Below are 21,335 nucleotides of genomic sequence, written 5' to 3'. Positions count from 1 at the left end.
TAATATGATAAATCAAATGTTGCATGTGACTACTCAGACCAATGTACCCCAACCCTCCATCCAGATCCATACCACTGTCCCTATCCCCCCACCCAGACCCACACCACTGTCCCTATCCCTCCACCCAGACCCACCCCACTATGTTCCTATCCCTCCCTCCAGACCCACACCAATGTGCCCCTTCCTCCAGACCCACACCAGCGTGCCCCTATCCATCCAGACCCCACCAAGATGCCCCATCCCTCCCTCTAGCCCAATACTACATTGCCCCATCCTCCCTCCACATAGCAAGATGCCCAGGTGCTGATCCTGAATCATACGCAGATAGCCAGCCAATCCCCTCTAAAACCACCCATCCTAGTATGCCCCATCCCCCAGACACACACCAATGTGCCACATCCTCCCCAAGACCAATGTCCCCATCAAACCCACACCAATGTGCCCCACCCCCACATCAAACTCACACCAATGTGCCCCCAGACCGACACCAATGTGCCCCTATCCATTGCAGACCACAAGATGCCACCATCCCTCCATCCACACAGTAAGATGCCTCCAACCAGCCCTCCAGACCCACACCTAGATGAACCATCCCTCCCTCAGTCCCACAATGAGCCCCATCCCTCCCCCGGAAACACCAATGTGCCCCGCCACCCCCTCCCTCCAGAGCCATACCAAGATGCCCCATCCCACCCAACCCACACCTAGATGACCCATGCCACCCTCCAGACCCTCTGTGCCCCATCTCTCCCTCCGGAGACACACCCATGTGCCCCCTCCCTCCCATCAAACACATACCGATGTGCCACCACCAGCACCCTCCAGAGCCACACCAAGATGTTTTATCCCACACTCCCGAGCCACCTCTAGATGACCTATGCCACCCTCCAGACCCACTGTGCCCCAGTTCTCCCTCAGGAAACACACCCATGTGCCACATCCCTCCCCCCAGATCCTCACCAATGTGCCCCATCCTTCCCATCAAACCCAACCAATGTGCCCCCGCCCCTTCCCTCCAGAGCCACAGTAAGATGCCCATCCCACCCTACCAACCCACACCTAGATGACCCATGCCACCCTCCAGACCCACTGTGCCCCATCACTCCCTCTAGACCCACACCCGTGTGCCCCTTCCCTCCCCAGACCCACACCAATGTACCCCAACCCTCCCCCCAGACCCACACCACTGTCCCTATCCCTCCCCCCAGACCCACACCAATGTGCCTCATCCCGCCAGACCCACACCAGTATGCCCGTATCTAACCATTCAGACCCCACCAAGATGCCCCATCCCTCCCTCTAGTCTAGACCAATACAATAATTCCCCATCCTCCCTCCACATAGCAAGATGCCCCTTCCCCCTTGCAACAGATGCCTGTGTGCCTATCCCGAATCACACAGATATCCCCAGCCGACCCCATCTAAAACAACCCATCCTAAACACACCCTCATGTAACATTACATTTCTCTATTAGCCGCCTGTGATCAGTTAAGCACCATCCACTGTCTCCTTGCTCCTTTTCTTAGCCCTCCATACCTTTCATGTTGAATAGCTGAACATGATTTTTAAAGTAAATATAATTTCCAGCTCCCCTGTCTAAATCTGTGTCTTGCAGGAACGTTCACGGAAGAAAGTGCAAATTGTATTTGCAGCCAGCCAAGAGCACACGGATCGGTGTTGTTCCTGCAGCGCCAAGTGCACACGGATTTCTGTTGTTCCTGAAAATGCCCACCCCAAAAGCTGGCACCGGCAGCCACAAACTTCGCCTCAGGCCCAGTTTCTCGGATAGGAACTAGTCGTTGGCTCTAGTCTGTGCGTGTGTGTGAGTGGACCTGGTTGGCAGTGGGATACCCGTAAGGAAGGAGAAGGAACTGACTTTGACAGAGGAATGAGAATTCTATGCGGTCCGAGTATTGTGGCGTGAGGTCGAGGAGTGGTGTTGCGCGGTTGGCGGATGCGTTTGGAAGTGGCGGGCAGTTGGGGGAGCTGGGGACGGGGTGTGAGTTGGTGGGGGGCGTTTGTTTGCGGTAGGGTAGCTGTTGGTGTGGATTGGTGGGGTGTGGTTGTTTGCGGTTGGTTGGCTGGTGATGTGGAATTGGGGGTGGTGGTTGTTTGTGGTTAGGTGGCTGGAGGTTCGTGTGGAAGTGTGGGTGTTGCTCGGGTTGGTCGCGGTGGGTGGGCGGCAGCGCGCGGTGCCTCACCTGAAGCGCATGTGTAGGCGTATGGGCTGGGGCTCGTGGGTCTGCGCGCCGGTCTCCGGGCTCGCTGGGTGGTGTGAGTTTGGGGTGTTGTGACTGTTGGTGTGGATTGGTGGGGTGTGGTTGTTTGCGGTAGGGTGGCTGGTGGTGTTGAATTGGGGGTAGTGGTTGTTTGTGGTTTGGTGGCTGGAGGTTCGTGTGGAAGTGTGGGTGTCGCTCGGGTTGGTCGCGGTGGGTGGGCGGTGCCTCGCTTGAAGCGCATGTGTAGGCGTACGGGCTGGGGTCTTGCGGGTCTGCGCGCCGGTCTCCGGGGCTCGCTTGGTGGTGTTTTGAGTGGTGGGGGGTGTGTGTTTGTGGTGGGGTGGCTGGTGGTGTTGGATTGGGGGGTGTGGTTGTTTGTGGTTGGGTAGATGGTGGTTTGTGTGGAAGTGTGGCCTGTGTGTTGATTGGTGGGGTTGGTGCACATCATCCTTTAGGATGGGGAAGCGCCTGCGTGGGTCCGCCCACGCATTCGATAATTAAGAAGAAGAAGAACTTCGCCTCAGCCCCGCTCAATGAAATTGCTCCGGAACCTCTTCTTGATTCCGGAAATCACACAGATGACATCTGAGATCACGTGAAGAAGAGTGGACGGGTGTTGCTATGGTCCGTTTCGCGGATGGGAACTAAATTGTATTGGAATTAGGTATATTTTAGGAGGAAGAAGGTAAAAAAATAGGGAGTCTTCCACCTGAATCAGGAGAGTTGGAATGCATGCTTTATGTAATCATTAATGCCACTGTGCTACCGCTTTCATTTCAGTTAAGATTGTGGATGGGGGCTGGGGACACACAGTTCACACCCTAGTGCAGTTCCCTTGAAAGGCAAATTAAACACCTTTGACAACTCTGTTCTTACCTGCACTACATATTGCTAGTACACCAATGTACAGACACGCCCATATATTTTACACCACGCTACCATTTATTGGGCATACTGTATGAAATAAATCACTGCGTTTATGATCTATCTTCAGGTACTGTTTCCTGTTCAAGGAAGTAAAATCTCTCCAAGATGGCTGCCCTATCTACCGTTCACACTTACATGGAAAATGTGGATGGGTAGCTCTTCTGTGTTTGTGTGTTACGTCATTCATCGGCGACGCAGTGCCAGCCCACTGAGCCTACCACGTGTCGCAAACTCCTGTGGAGTTGGTGTTTGATCGAACCCCGGCGGCTGTACTTTTGTGGAAAACCAGTTCAGGTGAGCGCCGCCATGAAATGTAAACAGCTTGGGCGACATGAGTTGTTGTTGTTTCTCCTTCCCCATCTTGATATATCCCCACCCGAAGTGCACTCACGCTGAACAGTAAGAGCCTCTGTGGGAAACCCGTACAGTTTTAGATTTTATGTAGGCTGATTGGCTCAGAGTCTCGGTGTTTGAAACGCTGGCATTATGTCCTGCAATAAACCACATTTCACTTAACTGTTGCTTGTACCTACACTCAGTATCCGAGAAGCATGTTCAGAAAGTTTCCTGTTACAGAACACTGTCTGGCAGCAAATTCTATAGTGCTGCTACTGGCCGTCTGAACACTACACCTGTGTTAATGCTTCCGCGGTAAGAAAAAAAATAGACGTTTGCTATTTTATATTCAAGGAAATCACAATCGACGCTCCATTTAGATATCCGCATCTCTGCCGCATTTCAAGCCGAACTGCGAACCACACACAAACTGTCTCATTTTCATAATGATTTTATTTTTACACAATGAACGGTTTGCTTGTGTTGTGTTAAATGCTACCGCTAAAGGGCAGGCGCTCAAGTGGCCCTGCAAGAAAGAGGGTGCGGTTGGTTAATGAGGGGTGAATGTTCCAGAACCAGGAGAAACTGGCATCTATGTGTGTTGGCTTGCAGGTGGTATGTTGCATGCACTGTCTTGTCTCCATTTGGGTAAGGTCCAATGCACAGGATGTTTTCTGTGTCTCTGTTGTGCTGAGATGTCTGTTTTATCTGTAGATTGCTGGTATTTACGGTTGTGTGCGCTGGCTTGTTGTGTGTGTATGGTAAGGTCCAGTGTCCCGGTTTGTTTGTTGTGCGTGTTGCTTGTGTTGGGTCTAGGTTGGCTAGCCAAGTGGGCATTTATAGTGTTTGGGTGGTGTATTTGAGGAAGTGGAAGTGGGGTGGTTAGCGCTTTGGCTACTCGTTAAGTTCTTCTATTCCTATCTGTTGTGACAAATGACTAATCTCCACAATATCAGTGATGTTTTTTCTGATATCAATTAGGGTTTATCGCTGCATGCACCCGGCCTTATTTTATATGGCGCGACGCTGCGCAGACAGAAACATGACCACTTGTTAATTGTACTCGGGCCCGAACTGTCGTCCAACGTCAGTTCCGGTCTCTTTATTTTTTTCCCACTTCCTGCTTTTCCCCCGTGTCACGTGACCGGCCATTCTCCGGCACGTGATACCACACTATCCAAGTCTAACATGTAGCTAAACTTCACAATTCTAAGTGTGACGCATGGCTGAACCTCATAACTCTGATCAAAGTGTGATGCATGGCTAAACATTACAATTCTATCCGAATGGGACGCATGGATAAACTTCACATTTCACTTTGAGTGAGGTCTATGGCCCGTCTTCAAAATTCTATCTAGGTTTGACACATGCCTAGATGCCAGATACGTGTGACTTGCACAGCTGGCCTAAATGCCAGATATGGCCACTATATAACTGTGGGCTTCGTGCAGCATACTACAAGCTTTTAGGTAATAAGAGTGGTGGGACACAGTTTAATGGGGAGCGGTAATGGCTATTCCCCCCCCCCCCCTGCTCAGACCTTGCTTACCTTGTCCGTCGCTGCTGGTTGACTGCTGCGCTGCAGGCTCCACTGGGAAACACTGTCTGGCTCTGCTTCAGCAGGAGCTGCCCTTTGCCTTCGGGTGCCTTGCCGGCGGGCTGCCCAGGAAAGTTGTCCCAAAAGGGAGAAACTGGCTAAGCACAGGTGGTAGGAGGAGGGTCCAGAAGTGGAAACAAGGAAGCGGCAACAGAGGGACATGTGGAATTTAACTTTTTCTTCACGCTATTAACAGCCCTACAGATAAGAAATGTATTGGCCAATGTACTCTCTAAAAATAGCCAAATAACCCCCAAAATAAAAACGAGAAAAATACGGCCAAGAAAATATAGGTAACGCACACGTTGAACCTTGTGTCCCTGCCTTCACCTGCGCAGCTCAATGGATATGTTTGGAAAAGTAGTGCATGTAGTACTACAGGAAGACACAACTATTATCCCTGCAAAGAAATTACAAAAAACACTTTTGTTTTCCAATTAGTACTTATTTATTCAATTATAGAGTACTCCCTTTGGGAATGGGAGTGACTTTTACTCCTTTAAAAATAATTTTACTCCCCACTTTAAAAATGGGGAGTAAAATACTTGCACTTTAAAAATGTATCTGTTGAACTGACTATATATGGCAGGAACCCTGCGTTAACAAAAAAGGCTATTTTATCACATAATCTTTTGCTCTGTGACTTAGTCTCGAAAGTAAATTTCGAGGTGTAAAATAAGCAGTTTTTCAATTTGCTATTTAATTCTGTAGGTTTGCTAATTGAATTGATATTTGTGTAGCACAGCCGGCGATTTTAAATTACCCTGTTCAATGAAAACACAGCTCACCCTGCGTTCCTCTCTTGCCCTCGGCTCTTCCTTCTCTTTCATATGTTCACTACAAGTTCAAATAGACTAATGGAGTGAAAGTACAGCAGTAATCACCTCTTCCATTCAAACGGCCTGTGTGAGAGTGCTAGCCAAGAAAATTTCGTTTTTTTTCAAATAATTGCACACCAGAAGTTGAATCTTTATCATACTTTTATTAAACCAACTATATTCTGTTTGGCAAAGACCAGTATAGTATGCGATTTAAAGACAGTCCTGCCATTCCATTCCTAAAAATGTAAGTTGTTACATAATGCATCATTACAGTAGTCCTGTAATACTGCATTGTTTCCATTTTTTCAGTACATTTTACTTTAGTGTATCTAAATCTTGTGTCAACTATATTTAATTTTGTAGGACACATCATATTGACGAGTTAAAACTTTTGAAAATGTACATTATCACACAGCCAAATACTTTTGTTGGAAATTCTAGTTCTGTCACCTGCTCCTATATATGTAAACCTGATGCTCAACCTATGAACCGATCCCAAACTCCTTGACATTCCATCTTACTACCCTGTTGCTTTATACCAACTACCCAGAAATTGAGATATCAACAAACTACAGTAGTACACCTAGTTTTCCCAGTTCCCTTCCTGCTGCGCCATCCACTATGCTTAGTCTCTTACACAAAAGCTATTTAGACGTTTACGCAATTAACAATCAATAGTTCCTCCTTGTTTCTACAGCTACAGACCTACTGCAACAACATACACTGTAGTTAGTCTCCAGATCTCGCTTTTATCTGCAATATGATTGCCCAGCTCTCTCCCCTAGGCACTAATATATAATGCAATCGGGAGGCTGGGAACACAAGCAGAATCTGCAACTAGCTGGCCGCATTTCATGCTGAGCCTTTGTCCAGCCTTGTCCTTGGAGGCAGTGCCTTAGGGTGAGTCTCCAGTGAGGTGCTTCACCTCAAACTGCCCACTTGCTGCCCCACCTCAGGTCCTGGAAATAATTATTTCCAATCCCGGACATGTGTGCTTTCTTTTTAAGGGAAGCGTGAATTGTGGTAAGCCTGATTAACTTTATAACCAAAAATTTATGAACAGCGTTGCTAATGACGATTAATACTGTTTTCGTGGGGGCACAGGGCTCGAATGCTGTGATTGCATTGGGGCTACATTTACTGGCCCTAAAGTGGTATCTAGCACCATATTAAAACAGTTGATGTTAATGACAGACAAGGACCGTCTTGTCCACCCGAAGTTGACAATGCTCTGCATCCCACAATGCCATACTACGTACTTCGTCTCCAGCTATGACTTTTCTGTACCATTGTGAACGTTTTAATTTATGAAAATCTGTACTTCTCCTTACACAGCCAATTATGGGGCTAGTATAAAGAACTGTCTTGTGCAACACAGACTGCACTGAAAGCTTTTTTCGGGGTGTTTTTATCATATTTATTTGTGTACATGCACAAAGATAACTTGTACGTTTTACAGACCCTCATCTTGCTAATCTCATCAGAGGCGCACACACACAAGCTGTATTTTTGCTCACTTTGTTTTGTGTACAGATTTTGTTTGCTAATCAAGAACATTTTAATTGGCAAACTCTAGATCAGTTTTTGAAAACAAATGTATATCTTGCATTTCCTAAAGGACATCATGTTGGCATAACTTTTCATTCTTAGCTTGGCGCCTTCCATGGTATAAAGCTAGAATTATACTCATTTTCCTTAACCTAGTTTTAATATTGTTCGAGATGTTATATATGATTTGTGTACTTATTCAATACCATTTTTTTAAAACGGTATAATTTAAAGCCAAACATTAGTGCACATTACTCTAAACTAGACCCACAAATATATGTATATAAGGAACAAACAGGGTATGTAAAACCTACAAATACAAACAGCATGGGCAAACCAGGAGTAATGGAGGAACCAAAAGATCAGTTATGCATAAAAACGAAAAATAAGAGCCTCCCTAATCAGATTACATCTGGAGGATCCCCTAGGAAGTGTCTATACAATCTTAAGAATGCAGGTAAAGAGCTAGACCTACAGCTCATTAGGACACGGTCATTATTGGATTGCGAGCTCCAGTCTTTCAGATCCAGCCTACGGAGAATTCTCAAGTCCGATAATCTGACCACACCTGGCCCAGTTCTCCGTTTTAGCCAGGCTAGAACCTTATACCTCAGAGCTTCTTTAGACTCCTGACCATTCACCTTGCTGATATTCGTGATGATCCAATTTCTCTGGCCCATAACAAAGTCTTATGTACTTGTGTCGTCTACTTTGGGCATTTGACATTTTCTTATGCACAAGTTCTGTGAAGATCCCAACCTGAGGGGTGACATTCGTCGATGTAAGTTGTTTGGTCGATTCTTGGCCCAATTTCTGAATGAAAACTGGGCTAAAAGCAAGTAAATCCGGAGTGGAGTTGACCGTGTCAGTATTGGTGGTTTCAGTACTTCTATTAATAGTCATGATGGGCATACTAGGCACTGGGAAATCCCTGCTACAGGGGTCAGATTGTGCAGCATTGTCTAACAGCTCACTCTGAAAGCTGACTTGACAGGCCTTGTCCAGATTAAATAACTGGATCCCATCAGTTGAACTGAACGGCTAATTTGTTTGTGAGGCCATATTATCCTGGGCATACCTTTTTCCTCACCTTGCCTTATCTATAGGCGTTTCAATTTTAACTACTGTAGTCTGGTTTTTACTCAGTAGATCATCTAATTAAACCAGTGCAAATATGTGTAGTTGTTTTGAATTAATGTTAAAGGTATTTGTACCGAGCACTGTCCCAATGGAATTGGCGCTCTGGCGGATCTGCAAACAAGAAAGGAGGGGTGGGATGTTAGGGTGAAGTGGGAATAGGAAAGTGAGAGGTGGTCTCTTGTTGGCAGCTTCAGTTCGGTTTTCCCAGTGTGCTGAGCTTGGGTGTGATTATCGGATCGATGTGGGTCCTCATCTGTTGGTGCGAGTTATGTGTGTTTGTTGTTGCTGTGGGGGGGGGGTATGTGCGGAGAAGTATTTGTGTGTGTTTTTGTGTGAGATGTATGCAGAAAGTTGAGTTTTTGCCTCTCAATCTTTGCATTTCTTCCACGTCTCTGCTTGTCCTATGGAGTTGGTATTGTAGTTTGCCCATCTAGTTGTTAGGTGTGATCGGGTGGCAAGTTTCCATCACAGCTAATTCTGAGATTTGTGTACTGGGTTGAGGCACGCATTGTCCCCCCGCTCTGGTATTGGTGCTGTATTGTTTACATTCATCGACTCCCTTGCTACTCATTTCCCTGTGGTAATACATAGCTGCCTTTCTTTGCTCTGTTGACCAATCGTGTGTTGAAATGTCATCCTTACCCAGATCTCTCCATATTCATTCCTTAGTGTGATCCTAATTTACCTATGTTTCATTTTGGTATAGTGATCTGTCGTTCATTTTCCTCCCATCCCTCTGTGTATGGAAGCTGGCTTGGGGAGCTAGGGTGGGGATCAGTTCCCTCCCTGGGTATTTCTGCTGCATATGTGCCCCCACAGGCGTTCCTTAGAGTCATGGGGCGAAGAGCCAGGTTTTGAGTAGTTTTCTAAATGGGTTATCTCTCGTGCTTCGTAAAGTTTTTTGATAGCTCGTTCCAGGTTTTTTGTGCAAGGTGAGCGAGAGGATCCTCTGAATGTTCTTTTTTTTGTATGGTTTTCGTTCCAAACTGATGACCCTGCTAGCTCTGAGTGGTCTTGTTGGGTGGTAGATGTTTGTTCTTTTTTTTGTTTTCTTTTTTGTTTTATTTGCATATAATCAACTTGTGATTTTTACAAAGACGAGTTGATTTTTAGGGATTTTCTTTGTAAACGTAAAAATAAAAAGGTAGAAGTGAATGTTTCTGTGCTCTGCGGCCTGCCCACCTCTGTTTCATGTGCCTTCATTTTGTCAAAAAACGATTGTCAAAAGTTTTGCTGTCGCAATGGTTCATTTAGTTTTTTTCTCCCGACATTAATCTGTTCCACCACACGTCTTCGTCTAGAACTGAGGCAGGCATCCCAAGTGGCGAAAGGTAGGTGCTTCTTTCGTGGTTGAGCACCTCACAGTGCAACATTAGGTGCTTCAAATTTTCCGGTTCTTCCACTGATCTGCATAGTCTGCATTCTTTAGATGCGGACTGGAGCCTGATGCAGAGGATTTCGCGTGTGGGCATTAAGTTCAAACAGGCTCTCAAGAAGGTCTTCATTAGTTTTTTGTTTGGGAATTTAGAGCAGTATGGCAGAGGAACCTTTAATTGGTTCAAAGTTGGAGGCAGATGTGTGGTCAATTTGTTTGCTCGAGCTTTGTCGATCGTGCCAATCCAGTCCATGAGGTACATTTTTAGTTTTATTCTCTGAAGGTTTCCCCTCTGAGAATATTCTCTGAGTTCTTCTTCGGTGCAGGCTATATCAAGTTTTGTTTTTTGCTTTAGAGACCATTTTTATAAGATGTTGATAGCTGCAGAGCTCTCAACCGGCCCTATAGATTTGTATATCGGGAGAGTGTCGGGGAGGATGATTTTTCTATAGATTTGCATAGAGTTCTGTTCGACTGATGCGAGTAAAGACTGTAGCCCTAGATCACGCCTGATGTTTGCAATTGCAACTGAGTTTGGTAAGCCCAGAACTGAGCGCCATAGTAAACCTTCAAGTTGAGACCAGACTGAGGTCTGCATTGATAGGGTCGCGCCCGTTCCATAGGTTAGGTCCGGGACAACTTTTCCTCTGTAGAATTGAATTACGGGCTCCAACGAAAATTTTCTGTATCTTATCGATGGATCTCATCTGGGCTGCTAGGTTCCTGGTTTTGCCCAATAGAATAGATTGCATAGTTGTTTCCTGTGCTGAGCTGTCTATTGTTATACCCAGATATTTGTAGTATTCAACTATTTCGATCTTGGTGTTTTCCAGGAACCGTCCTGTTGCGTCTATTGTAGGAATGATTTTTCGACAATCACGATTTTTGTTTTGGATTTGTTGATTTCCAGATTATTTGCTTTTATGTAGTTTGCCAAGTTGGTCAATTGACGCTGTAATTCAATCTGTCTGATCTAACAAAATTAGATCTGCATATAAAAGGCGAGACATGTTTGTGTAGCCTATTTTCGGTGGAAATGCACGAACTGAGGCTTCTGTGTCGCTAAAATCGCAGAGGAAGCTAATAGAGTGCCGGGGCTAAAGGACACCCTTGTTTCACCCCACGCTCTGCTGGCATCTCTTCGGACAATGATCCTTGGTTGTTGAGTCGGACTTAGTTTGGTAGCTGTATGGAGTGCTTTAATTGGGTTCAGTATTTCATTTGGGCATTTCCATTTATGCAGTTTGGACCAAAGCATGCTCCTGTCCACTCTATCAAAGGCCTGCGAGAGGTCTATGAAGGCCAGGAACACTGGTGGCGAGCCCTGCTTTACTTTTGCTTTGATTAAATTTAGCAACAAGATGTTTATGAATGTTCCGCCGTTTTTTAGGAAACGCATCTGAAATGGGTCGTTTGCTGGAGAAGCCTTTGCCCAGGCTTGGAAATGTTTAAGCAGTAACGTTGCGACTATTTTGCTAATGATATCCAGCAGGGCTATTGGCCTGTAATTCTGTGGTTCTTCCCTTTTGCCGCGTTTGAACAGCAGGACAATTATCGAGTCCATGATGTTGGTATGGTTCTAAGTAATTTGCAATGCAGGAATATAGTGCTTATAAATCTGGCCCAGGCTCCCGGATGTTGCTTGAGGTCGATGTTGCTCAGACCGTCAGGACCAGGAGCCCTCGAGGATTTTAGGTGTTTAATGACATTGATAATGTCTTCATCTGAAAGATTGATCCATCGGTCACTGGTCTTTTCTGATGATCTTTCGAACTGGCCGTTAGGTGGAGCAAACAGGGCTTTGAAAAAGTTGGTCCAATTTTCCTCCGTAACAGAGTTTACAGTTCGCTTTCCTGTCTGTTCGTTGCCATCTTGATGAGTGCCCAGAAGCCGCTAGATTTTTTGGTACTTAATGTCCTGAGCATCTTTTCTGTGTCATTTTGGTGGATTAACCTCCGGCGACTGGATAGCCAGGATTTGTAGCTGTTGACTTCTGCTAGGCAGTCTGCCTTGGCCGAGTCGGATTGTTCAGGTGTTGCGCTTCTTTTAGCTTTCCTCAGGAGTTTCTTTCCACAAGTGCTTGGTCAAACACATGCAAGTGCTTTCGACTTGGGCCTTTGCTGTTCTTGGAATCTGATCTGAACTGTAATAGAAAAGGAAGCTAATCAGGTTGATCACAATCCTTTGAGTTGCCTGCTATGGTTTTTCCGTAATTATCAGTGATTGTCTTAATGTTCGTGGCAGTTAAACCAAGTCTGGATCGCTGAGTATTAGCTTCTAGTGCAGGAAGAAAAAGCTTGTTCTCGTAATGTAATGATGACCAAGTTATTGCAAGCAGACTGTGATCACTTTCTTTTGTCCGTGTAACTTTGAATGATTTAACCAGAGGTAATAGTTTTTGGATGCGAAGATATAATCAAGTGTGGCACGTGAGTGTTCCCGTTCCCATGTTGGTACGATGTTTTCCCAGGATTTTAGCCATGCCAGGTTATGGACATTTCTTGAGTTCATGGCGATCATCCAAGCTTTTCCTCTCTCTTCTGATGACAGTTTGGGTTTATTTTTAATCAGGCTGGCGTTTTCTTGTGCACATTTGGCATTTAGATCTCCACAAATGATTACGTGTTCTGTGTTTGAGTCAATTTTGATGTTATCGATCACCTCTGTCACTTCATTACAGAAGGTTGTAATCTATTTTTGTTGAGGATTCCAATACAAGTTTACTATCGCCAGTTCAACTGTATTCGTTTTTTTGGACCTGGGATCCTGAAACGACCATGATGTGAGGACTGCCAGCATTCCATAAGTCTCTGATAGTTTTTTCAGGATCTTGATGCGTGATCCAATTCTCACTGCAAGCAGGAGGCCGGATGACGGACGCCCAAATAGACCTCGTTTGGCTGCTGAGAGTTCAATCTCATACCTGTCCAGGAAAGGCTTCTCAGTCAGCCAGGTTTCCTGGAGGGAGATGTCAAAACCCACCAGGGTCTGATTGTTGCTGTTTGTTAAGTGTAGATGGCTCCTGGTGTTCCATGAGACCATAGAAAGCGTGCAGGTCTCCGATGTATCCTGGGCTAGTGTGGTATTAGCCCAATCTGGTTGCTATCTGCTAGACTTCCCATTAACTGCAGTCTTTAGCCATTCCCATGGGCCTTTCGGTTAACGTGCTTTGTCGCGTCTTGGAGACATATCTTTGCAGAAAATTTCATCATCGTTGGTCTTTCTTGGCGGTGTAATGTCTGAGGGCATTGGTTGTATTCAGTTTTGCATGATCTATAGGATCCGGATCCTGCAGAGACTTTTCTCAAAGTTTGAGTTGGTAGATGGTGTATACTCCACATGCGGGTCTCTGTACGATCTAGGTTGATTCCTTTCACTAATTGATTTCTTTCTGATGTTGTTTTTGCTATGCAAATCTTTAGTTTTCGGAAGAAAAAGTGGCTTGTAAGGTCTAGCGTCCTCCCTGTTGCTTTTCTCAAGTTTGGATGGAGGGCTTTCCAGTTCCGTTAGTAAGAGGCCGGTTTGACTGAGCTCTTTATATGCTTCTTCCATGCCTATTTGCAGCGCCCAAGCTTTTATATGTAGAAATGCCTTTGCCCTCTGTTCTCTATGGTAGGGCTCAATTAGCCGGAAGTCTCCCGTAGTTGGTGATCTTAGCGATTTGGTTTTGCTCAAGATTTTTAGCACCGTTTTTCTGTTCGGGATCGTGTATCCCGATTTATGTGAAGTTTGTTCCAACTTGAAAATTCTGGTGCCTTGAGGAACGTTTTTTGTTTATTTGGGAAGAATTACCTTGTTCTTTTGGTTGGTTTGCCTCTGCTTTAGGTTTCCGCTGCTTCTTCTGCGATGTTCCTTTCGACATGTATATTTGTGGAACTTCGGGAATTGGGCGCTTGTGATTTTCTGCTTTATCTGACGCAACATTTGTCTCTCTCTCTCTCATCGATGGATCCTCTGTGTCTTCGGGATTTATTCCTGCTAGGTAAAGGCCCCAATTCTTTGTGGTTTTCCCAATTGGTGCTTGAGGCTGTTTTTGGGATGCTCTGTGGCCTCCCGCTCGGGGGCGAGTGGGGGCGGATCTTCTGCATCTAAGTGTTGGGTTAGATCCATGAGGCTACTTGAAGCCTGAAATTCGGCCATTGACTGTGGTGAATTACTTGGATCAATGAATACTTCAGTTTAAGTAAGATCCCCTGGTTGTGGAGGTTTGCTGTGTCGATTTTTGAGCACTGCTTGATTCTCTTTACCAGCCTGTTTGCTTAACCCTAATGACTTTGATTTCATAGGAGATATTGGTTTTGTGCTTGTCAGTTGAAATGCCGGATTTAGTTTTCGTGAGGGACCAGTGTCTGTTTTTGATTCCGTCGTGCTTCTCGAAGCAGTTGGAATAGCGCTCAGATCTCTGCTTTGATGATTGTGAAAAATTGGTGCCACATTTTCGTGATTGATCGATTCTATTGTCTGAGATGGCTTTTCTGACGTCGTTAATTTCTCCTGATTGATAGGTGTCTTTGATTTGTTTTTCTATCCAGGATAACTTCTCTTCCAGGATTTCTTGTTTCGCCGCCTCTTTGGTTTCAACTGCAGTTATGTACCCTTCCAGAAAAATCAATTTTGTCTGGATTGTTGCCTGTATAGAGGTGTTGTCTTTGGCGGTATCATTTATGGCTTCGCAGAGTTTACAAAAAGGCGATAGGGCGATGGTAATTGCCGACATTAACGTGTTCAGGTCAGGCCTTTTCTTTTTTTTTTGTAATTTTTTTTTTTTTTTTGATATTGCATCTCTTGGATCCCTCAATTGAGGTTGAAAGTCGGGTGCGTTTTCAGATGGAAATGGATAAGTTTGGTGATTTTCGAACTCTGACATTTGCTGGTCGTCACGGCTGGAGTTGAAGGAACCAGAATAAGAATACGCTGGTAGTGACTGCCTACCTGAGTGGCGGCTGTCCAAGTGGATATTGGCCCATGGTTGTGAGCTCATTTGGGGGATTGGTCTTTCCTCATCATGCTGTTTATCAAGTGAGCTCTGAGCCAAGATGGCTGGTGACTCTGCCTCTGTGGCCCCAGAAGAAATTATGATATCGATGTTATTCCGATCTTTGTCAATAACTGTGCACAGTGCCACGACTTGTTCCTTTTGTATGTTGTTCCTTATGGACAGGATCCTGATAATTTTTGCACTGTTTCGGAAATCTTGGCCTGCTCCAGAGAGATGGATTCTGTCAGAGTGTCTGGACTTAGCGTTGCTTGCTACAGAGCCCAGATTGCATGATATAAGGGGCTGGGTGAAGTAAGGCAGATTGCTTGTTATGTTCTCTGCGGGAGCTGCAGGTGATTGAGTCGGAGATTTCGATAGTGATCCTGTATCAGTAACAGTTGTGTTTCTTGAATTTGGTCCGGAAAAAGATTTTTCCAAGACTTCCAAAATTTCTGCACCCGAAAGTTCCATTTCAGCATTAAGTTTGCGTTTGCATTGCTGTTTTTGAAAAGATTGAAGAGGGCTTTTGGGATAGATTGCTTATGGCAATTTTGATTTGCAGTGGCATTTTTTTTTCGCTAAATTTTGGTTTGTTTCTTGTGTCTGGTGACAAAGATTTTTTTTGGCTTTCATTCCAAGTTCTCCTCTCGGTTGCAGTGTTTCATTTGCCTTTGCCCCCCCTTTTCTTTTTTTTGCCAGCTTGAATTTTATTGTAGAGGATTTTCCTTGAAGGCAGAGTTGAAGCGAGATGCGTTTTTTGACCTTGTTCTTCTACTCCTCTGTTAGTGACATCAACCAAAACTGTGCTTGCTGAGATGGTTGTCGCACCCTGCGTGGGTTTTTTTGATACGGGATGGCTGATGTCTTGTAGTTGGTGGTGCATTGAAGAAGGGTCTATCACTCTGTCATTGTTATTACCCCTGGGGAGTAAGACATCTTCCATGGGAGATTCGGCATGTATCAATGCAGTGGCCTTGATTTTGTATAGATGCTGGTCTGTCAGACCCTCATGGGAAGTTCCAAGGTCTTGTAATGGATGGGCCGTTACGTTTTGGCTGACATTTTCATTGGTGTAGACATTCTTGTTTCGGGGGAATATCCCAGCTGTGGCTTCTTCTCCTGTGTGCCTCTGTGAATCTGGAGAGGGGGCTGGAGGCAGGACCCTCCCAGGTCGTCCTCCGACAGCCTCGGAGGTAATCCCTCTTGCCAAGGCGGGACTCCGGCCCGAGCTCCAGTCCGATTCCCGTGATGACTGCGAGCAGCGGGGAGGCAGGCGCACAGGTTCTTCAGGGGGAGACGACATCGCTGGCAGGCGAGCGACCTCTTGTCCTGGGGTCGGCTTTGATCCGGCCTGTTGTCATTGGAGGCCAGACCGCCGGCGATCCCCTTCGTCAGAAGTTGCGGTCAGCGCCAACGGGGTCCATGCCGTGTGTCCACTGAACAATCAGCAGCCGCAGCTGCGGGCGCGTCCCCTGTTGCCGGCAGCCGTGCCGATGGAGACAGTGGAAGCAAGGCGTTTGGCGTGCTCGCAGTGAGCAGGCTCGGAGGACAGCTCGGCTTCGCCGCGGAGATGGGACCGCCCCGCGCAACTTGTGAGTACGCTATTTTTTTGTAATTTTACCTTTCAGCTTCTTTGGCGATGAGGCTGGGAAAGGACTTTGTTTGTCTGTCCGTGAAGCTTGTAGCGCACTGCTACTGCAGAGAATTTTCTTCGAGGGGGGAGAGACGTCGGGGTTCATGGCGCCCACAGCCCCTGCGGCCTTGCGAACTGCAGAAAGTCGTGGGGTTTTGTAGATCTGCCTCCTGAAAACAGCAATGGAGGAGAGACTGCAAGGAGAGCAGGGACTGCAGACTGCTTTACTCTGCGCCCTACTCCGCATTCCGCTCCGTGGAAAGTCGTGGGGTTTTGCTGATCCGCCTCTTTTAGGAACTCTGCTCCTTGGCCGTGGATTGCAACAATTTGGGATTATTTGTGTAACTAGATTAGATGCAACGAAATGAAAGATGCTTATATCATATAGCAATTGCTGGATTTACCCCCCCTCCCCTATCACTCAATACTAGCAAATGTAATGTTAATTTGGCATGTGCGTCCGTATAGATCTGTCGTATCCTTATTTAATCTGGGATGGGTCATGGGTAAAGTTTTAAATGCTTGTGTGTGAGGTGAGGCGTGCGTGTGTGGCAGTCGGCAGAAATCTTAGGTTTTGTCATTTTCAAATGTAGGCAGGTTTGTGCAAATTGTGTTGATAAGTGGTCATATTATGTCAGTGCCTGCCTAGTGCCCATGCAGGAGTGGAAACTGACTTTGCCACGGCGTATTTTACAGGAAAGTGGATTAGATTAGAACACACGCATCGGGTCGAACTTGCATTTCCTGGCAAAGGAGCAGAAAACAGCTCCCTGTTGTCGGGAGGTTCCTCTGACCAGTTTATGGCCCTTGCAGCCCAGGAGCTATTAGTCCCTTCTGATGAATTGGCTCTCAGGACAGTGTGCTTTTAATATTTATTTTACATTTGTATAGTGCACAAACAGCCCATGGGCATCGTGGCACTGTTACTTGAGGGGAACTTAGTTACAGGGAGGGTACAAGTGGGTTAGGCATACAGCAGGCTATACATTTATACATAATTGATCATAGGTTATGAGTAAACTTAGCAGGTTAACAGGAAATGCATTAAAAACCCACGAAGGGTGAGTGTGGTGTTAAAGATGCGAAAAGCGTGGTTTTCATGGCCTTGCGGAATGCTAGGAGTGATTCTTCAGCTCGAAGAGTCGGTGGCAATGCATTCCATTGAAGGAACGCTGGGTATGGGAAGCTGGTGCCACCTGCTCTAACTCCTTTTACCATAGGCACTGTTAGCATGTTTGAGTATGGTGTTCTTGTTGGCCTAGTTGAGGTGGAGGGGTGAATCCTTTGTGAAAGGTAGGCAGGTGCAGAGAGGTGGATGCACTTGGGAGGAAGTGTTGGCGCTTTGAATATAACCCATTCTTTTATTGGGAGCCAGTGGGCACGTTTTCTGGCGGCAGTGATGTGCTCTCTTGGAGATGCCTTGGGCTGCACGAAGAACACTATTCTGGATGACTTGCAATTTTTCGAGGTTTTTTGTGCAAGTCCCTAAGAAGAGTACATTGCAGTAGTCCAGCCTTGAGCCGGTGATGGCTCTGGCTATGTTGGTGCAATTCTCTTTGGCGAGGAAAGGCCTTCAGTTTGGCATGGTACGCTGCTGAGGAGGCGATGGTTAACTTGTCTAGTCATGGATAGGTTAGAGTCCAAATAGACTCTCGGAGTTTTCACTGCGTCAGATACTGGGATCCTGATGGAGTCAATGGTGAAATGGCTAAAAAGATTTTTAAGTGTGCCAGAGGATCCTACTAGGAGTTGTTCTGTCTTGTCAGAGTTTAGGCGTAGTCCGTTGGCTGCCATCCATGCTTGGATGGTGTTATAGATGTTGAGTGTTGTGGAGTCTGTCATAGTTACCTGTGAGAGTGGAGGATTTGGGTATCATCCGCGTAGTTGGTGTAGGAGATACCCAGGGTGTCAAGGATGAGGAAGAGGGGGGCGTGTAAAGATGTTGGAGAGTTGAAGAGAGGTAGGAGCCTTGAGGCACCCCACATAGCATGATTGTGGGTGAGGCGGCGGCTAAGTCAGAGAACGCTTGCATGGTCCTACCTTGCAAGAACGAGGTGATCAAGCAGTGGCGTCTGAGGAGAATTTGGCTGTGGAGTTCAGGTGGTGGCATAGGACATTATGGTCAACCAAGTTAAATAGGAGGAGGAGGGCAGGTTTGCCTAGGTCTCTGGCATCGTCCATCTGTTTTTTTTTTTTAGGTCTAATAGGGCGGTTTGTCCCGTGCCTGCGGCGGAAGCCAGATTGTCGTAGCCCTAGGAGGTTGTTCTCTTTGATTAATTGTTGCACCTGCGGGTAAACTGCTTTGTCCAATATTTTGAGTAAGAATGGGATGGTTGTGATGAGCCTGTAGTTGTTAGGAGATGTGGGGTCGAGGGTAGGTTTTTTAAAAAGTGGGCAGACCCACACTTCCATGAGGCAGGAGGGAACTTTCCCTGTGGGAAAGGAGGCGTTGACAAAGGCTGTGGTTTTGTATTTTTTGAAGGTTCTGATTACTTGACTCTGGTAGATGTTGAAGTAAAATGATGATCCCTGTGGTACTCCACAGTTGTTAACTCTGGGTGTCATGGCTTGCTGTGTCGAAAGCTGCGGAGAGGTCGAGCAAAATCAGAGCTGAGGTTGTGTTGGAGTCTGCGTTTGTTTTTAGGTCATACCCGATGGATAGTAGTGCTGATTTTGTTCCTCTTGCAGGTCTGATACCGGCTTGTGCTTGGTATATAGCAAGTGCTGTTTTTCTACATGTTCTTGGGTTCATTTGTATACGCAAGTTTCTAGAAGTTTTGCCGGGTAGGGAAGGTTTGAAATTGGTCTGTAGTTGGAGGTCTTCCACGTTGCCACTTAAGTTTATAAAAAGTGGTTTTATGTATGCTGATTTGAAGGATCATGATACAGTTCCTGTTGTGAGTGAAATATTTAGGAATTTTCTGAAGTATTCTGATGGCGTTCCTTGCGCAAGGATTGATGTCAGGGGGGCAGGGGTCCATGGGTGATCATGCTTTCCTGCTGTGTTTTACCAGCTTGGCGAATGCCTCTGCTGATATTTCAGTTAAGCTTTGGAGTTTGTGCTGTGGCTCTTCGTTAGGGTTGGTTGGTTGGTTGGTTGGTTGAGTGTTGTGGTTGGTTGGTCTGTTTTGTATGATTTGGCAGATGTAGTTGATATTCTTCAAATGGCCTGCCAAGTCATTGCAAAGTTTCTCTGATCGGGTTGGAGTGTTGTCGCAACCAGGTGGGTTTCTCATTTCTTTTGATGTTGAAAATTTCTTTTTGTGTGTTGGTGGCATTGGTGATTCAGTCATAATGCCTTCTCTTTGCCTTTTGCATTTCCTTCTTGAACGTGCAAATTTGTTTCTGGAACAGTGTTTTCTCGTCTTGGTTGTATCCTTTCCTCAATTCCAGTTCCATCTTCTTGTTGGTCTTTTTCATGGAGCTTAGTGGGGTGACACATTTAGCAATGACAGGTATTTTATTTGTTTTAAAAAAAAATTTTGGAGGGATAAATGGTTTTTTCCAGGGCGGTGGTTTTCAATTGTCAGCAATCAATTGGTGGAGTAGCTCTACTTTCCCATCTAGGTCTGCAAGCTCTAGTTTCGTAGTTGAAGGTTTGGTCATCTCCAGTTGTTCCATTAGGTTGCTTTTTTTGATAGGTTTCAGTTTCTTTTTGTGATGGTTGTGAGCTTTGGGGGGCTGGGTGTGGAATTGCGTTAGTAGTGTGATCACGAATGGGATGATGGGATGATGAGATGGTCGCTCCACAGTATTTGTATCAGTGGTGCCGTGGTGAAGTTTTTTCTTGGCAAATATTGCGTCATGGGTGTGTCCTGCCGAGTGTGTTGCCTCTTTGACCAACTGTAGTTTCAGGGTTGTTAGTTGCCCAATTAGTGAGTTTTGGGAGTTGGTGTGTTTTTCTTCTAACCAAATGTTGAAATCCCAGAGGATTATTAGATGTTCGTGCTCGATGGCTATGTTGGTGATTGCTTCTGTGAGGTTGTCGACAAAGGTTGCATCGTGTGTCCGTGGTCTGTAAACCAGGATGAATGTGATGTTTGTTTTTGGATTCGCTGATAGGCGTATGACCATGGTTTCGCAGTTGATGATAAGAGGTTTGTCAGTTTTTATTTTCATGTGTCCTTTAAATGCTATTGCCAAGGCCGCCTCCTTTTTTATTTTTCCTGTTTACCTGAAGACATTTGAAGTTGGTGGGGAGGCAGCTTTGGAGTGTGATTTTGAAGTCTTCATCGAGCCATGTTTCTGTGATGAATATTATGTCAATGCCATTGTCGCAGAGAAGGTCAAAGATTCTGTCAAGTGTTTTGACATGGATCTTGCTTTTATTAGGTTGCAGTGGATTTTAAAGGTGTAGTTAGGTTTGCGTTTTAGTGTCAGTGTTGTCTTCTGACTGGTGTTGCGATTTCCTTCCAGGTCGATCTCTTTTTGTGGTGTTGGTACAGTTGTGTCTGCGTCGTTGAAAAGTTATTCTAGGGTCATTCTTGGGTTTTAGTTGTCATCAGGTTCCTCTTCTAAATTTTTGAGGCTGTCGAGTGGGACGTGTTCTTGTTTTGGTGACGTAAGGTGTTAGTGCGTCGGTTCTATACTGTGGTCCCAGGCCCCAGAAAACCTTGTGGATGATGCAGAGGGTTTTGAACTTCATCCTTGCAGCAACCCAGAGCCAGTGAAGAGATTTTAGGGCTTGAGAGATGCAGTCCCTAGGCTTGAGGCCAAGGATACGTCTTGCAGTCCTCTTCTTGATTAGTTGAAGGGGGCAA

At 45.8% G+C, this 21,335-nt stretch overlaps 1 protein-coding gene across 2 annotated transcripts in view; it reads left to right on the top strand.

The window, feature by feature from the left end:
• The first annotated feature begins 2,742 nt into the window (after positions 1 to 2,742).
• Positions 2,743 to 21,335, top strand: part of GAR1 (GAR1 ribonucleoprotein) — a 146,999-nt gene continuing 128,406 nt past the window's right edge. The window contains exons 1-2 of one of the 2 annotated variants that reach the window (XM_069630738.1): positions 2,743 to 2,905; positions 3,215 to 3,441. The gene's annotated coding sequence lies outside the window, so the exon portion shown is untranslated. The remainder of the gene's footprint in view (positions 2,906 to 3,214; positions 3,442 to 21,335) is intronic. The other variant, XM_069630739.1, reaches the window with a different exon arrangement.

The sequence above is a fragment of the Ambystoma mexicanum genome, chromosome 6q, assembly GCF_040938575.1.
Source record: "Ambystoma mexicanum isolate Mex_15411 chromosome 6q, UKY_AmexF1_1, whole genome shotgun sequence".
In the NCBI taxonomy this organism is placed as follows: domain Eukaryota; kingdom Metazoa; phylum Chordata; class Amphibia; order Caudata; family Ambystomatidae; genus Ambystoma; species Ambystoma mexicanum.
Note: the sequence above shows the minus strand (reverse complement) of the source record. Positions and strands in the feature narration are given on the sequence as shown.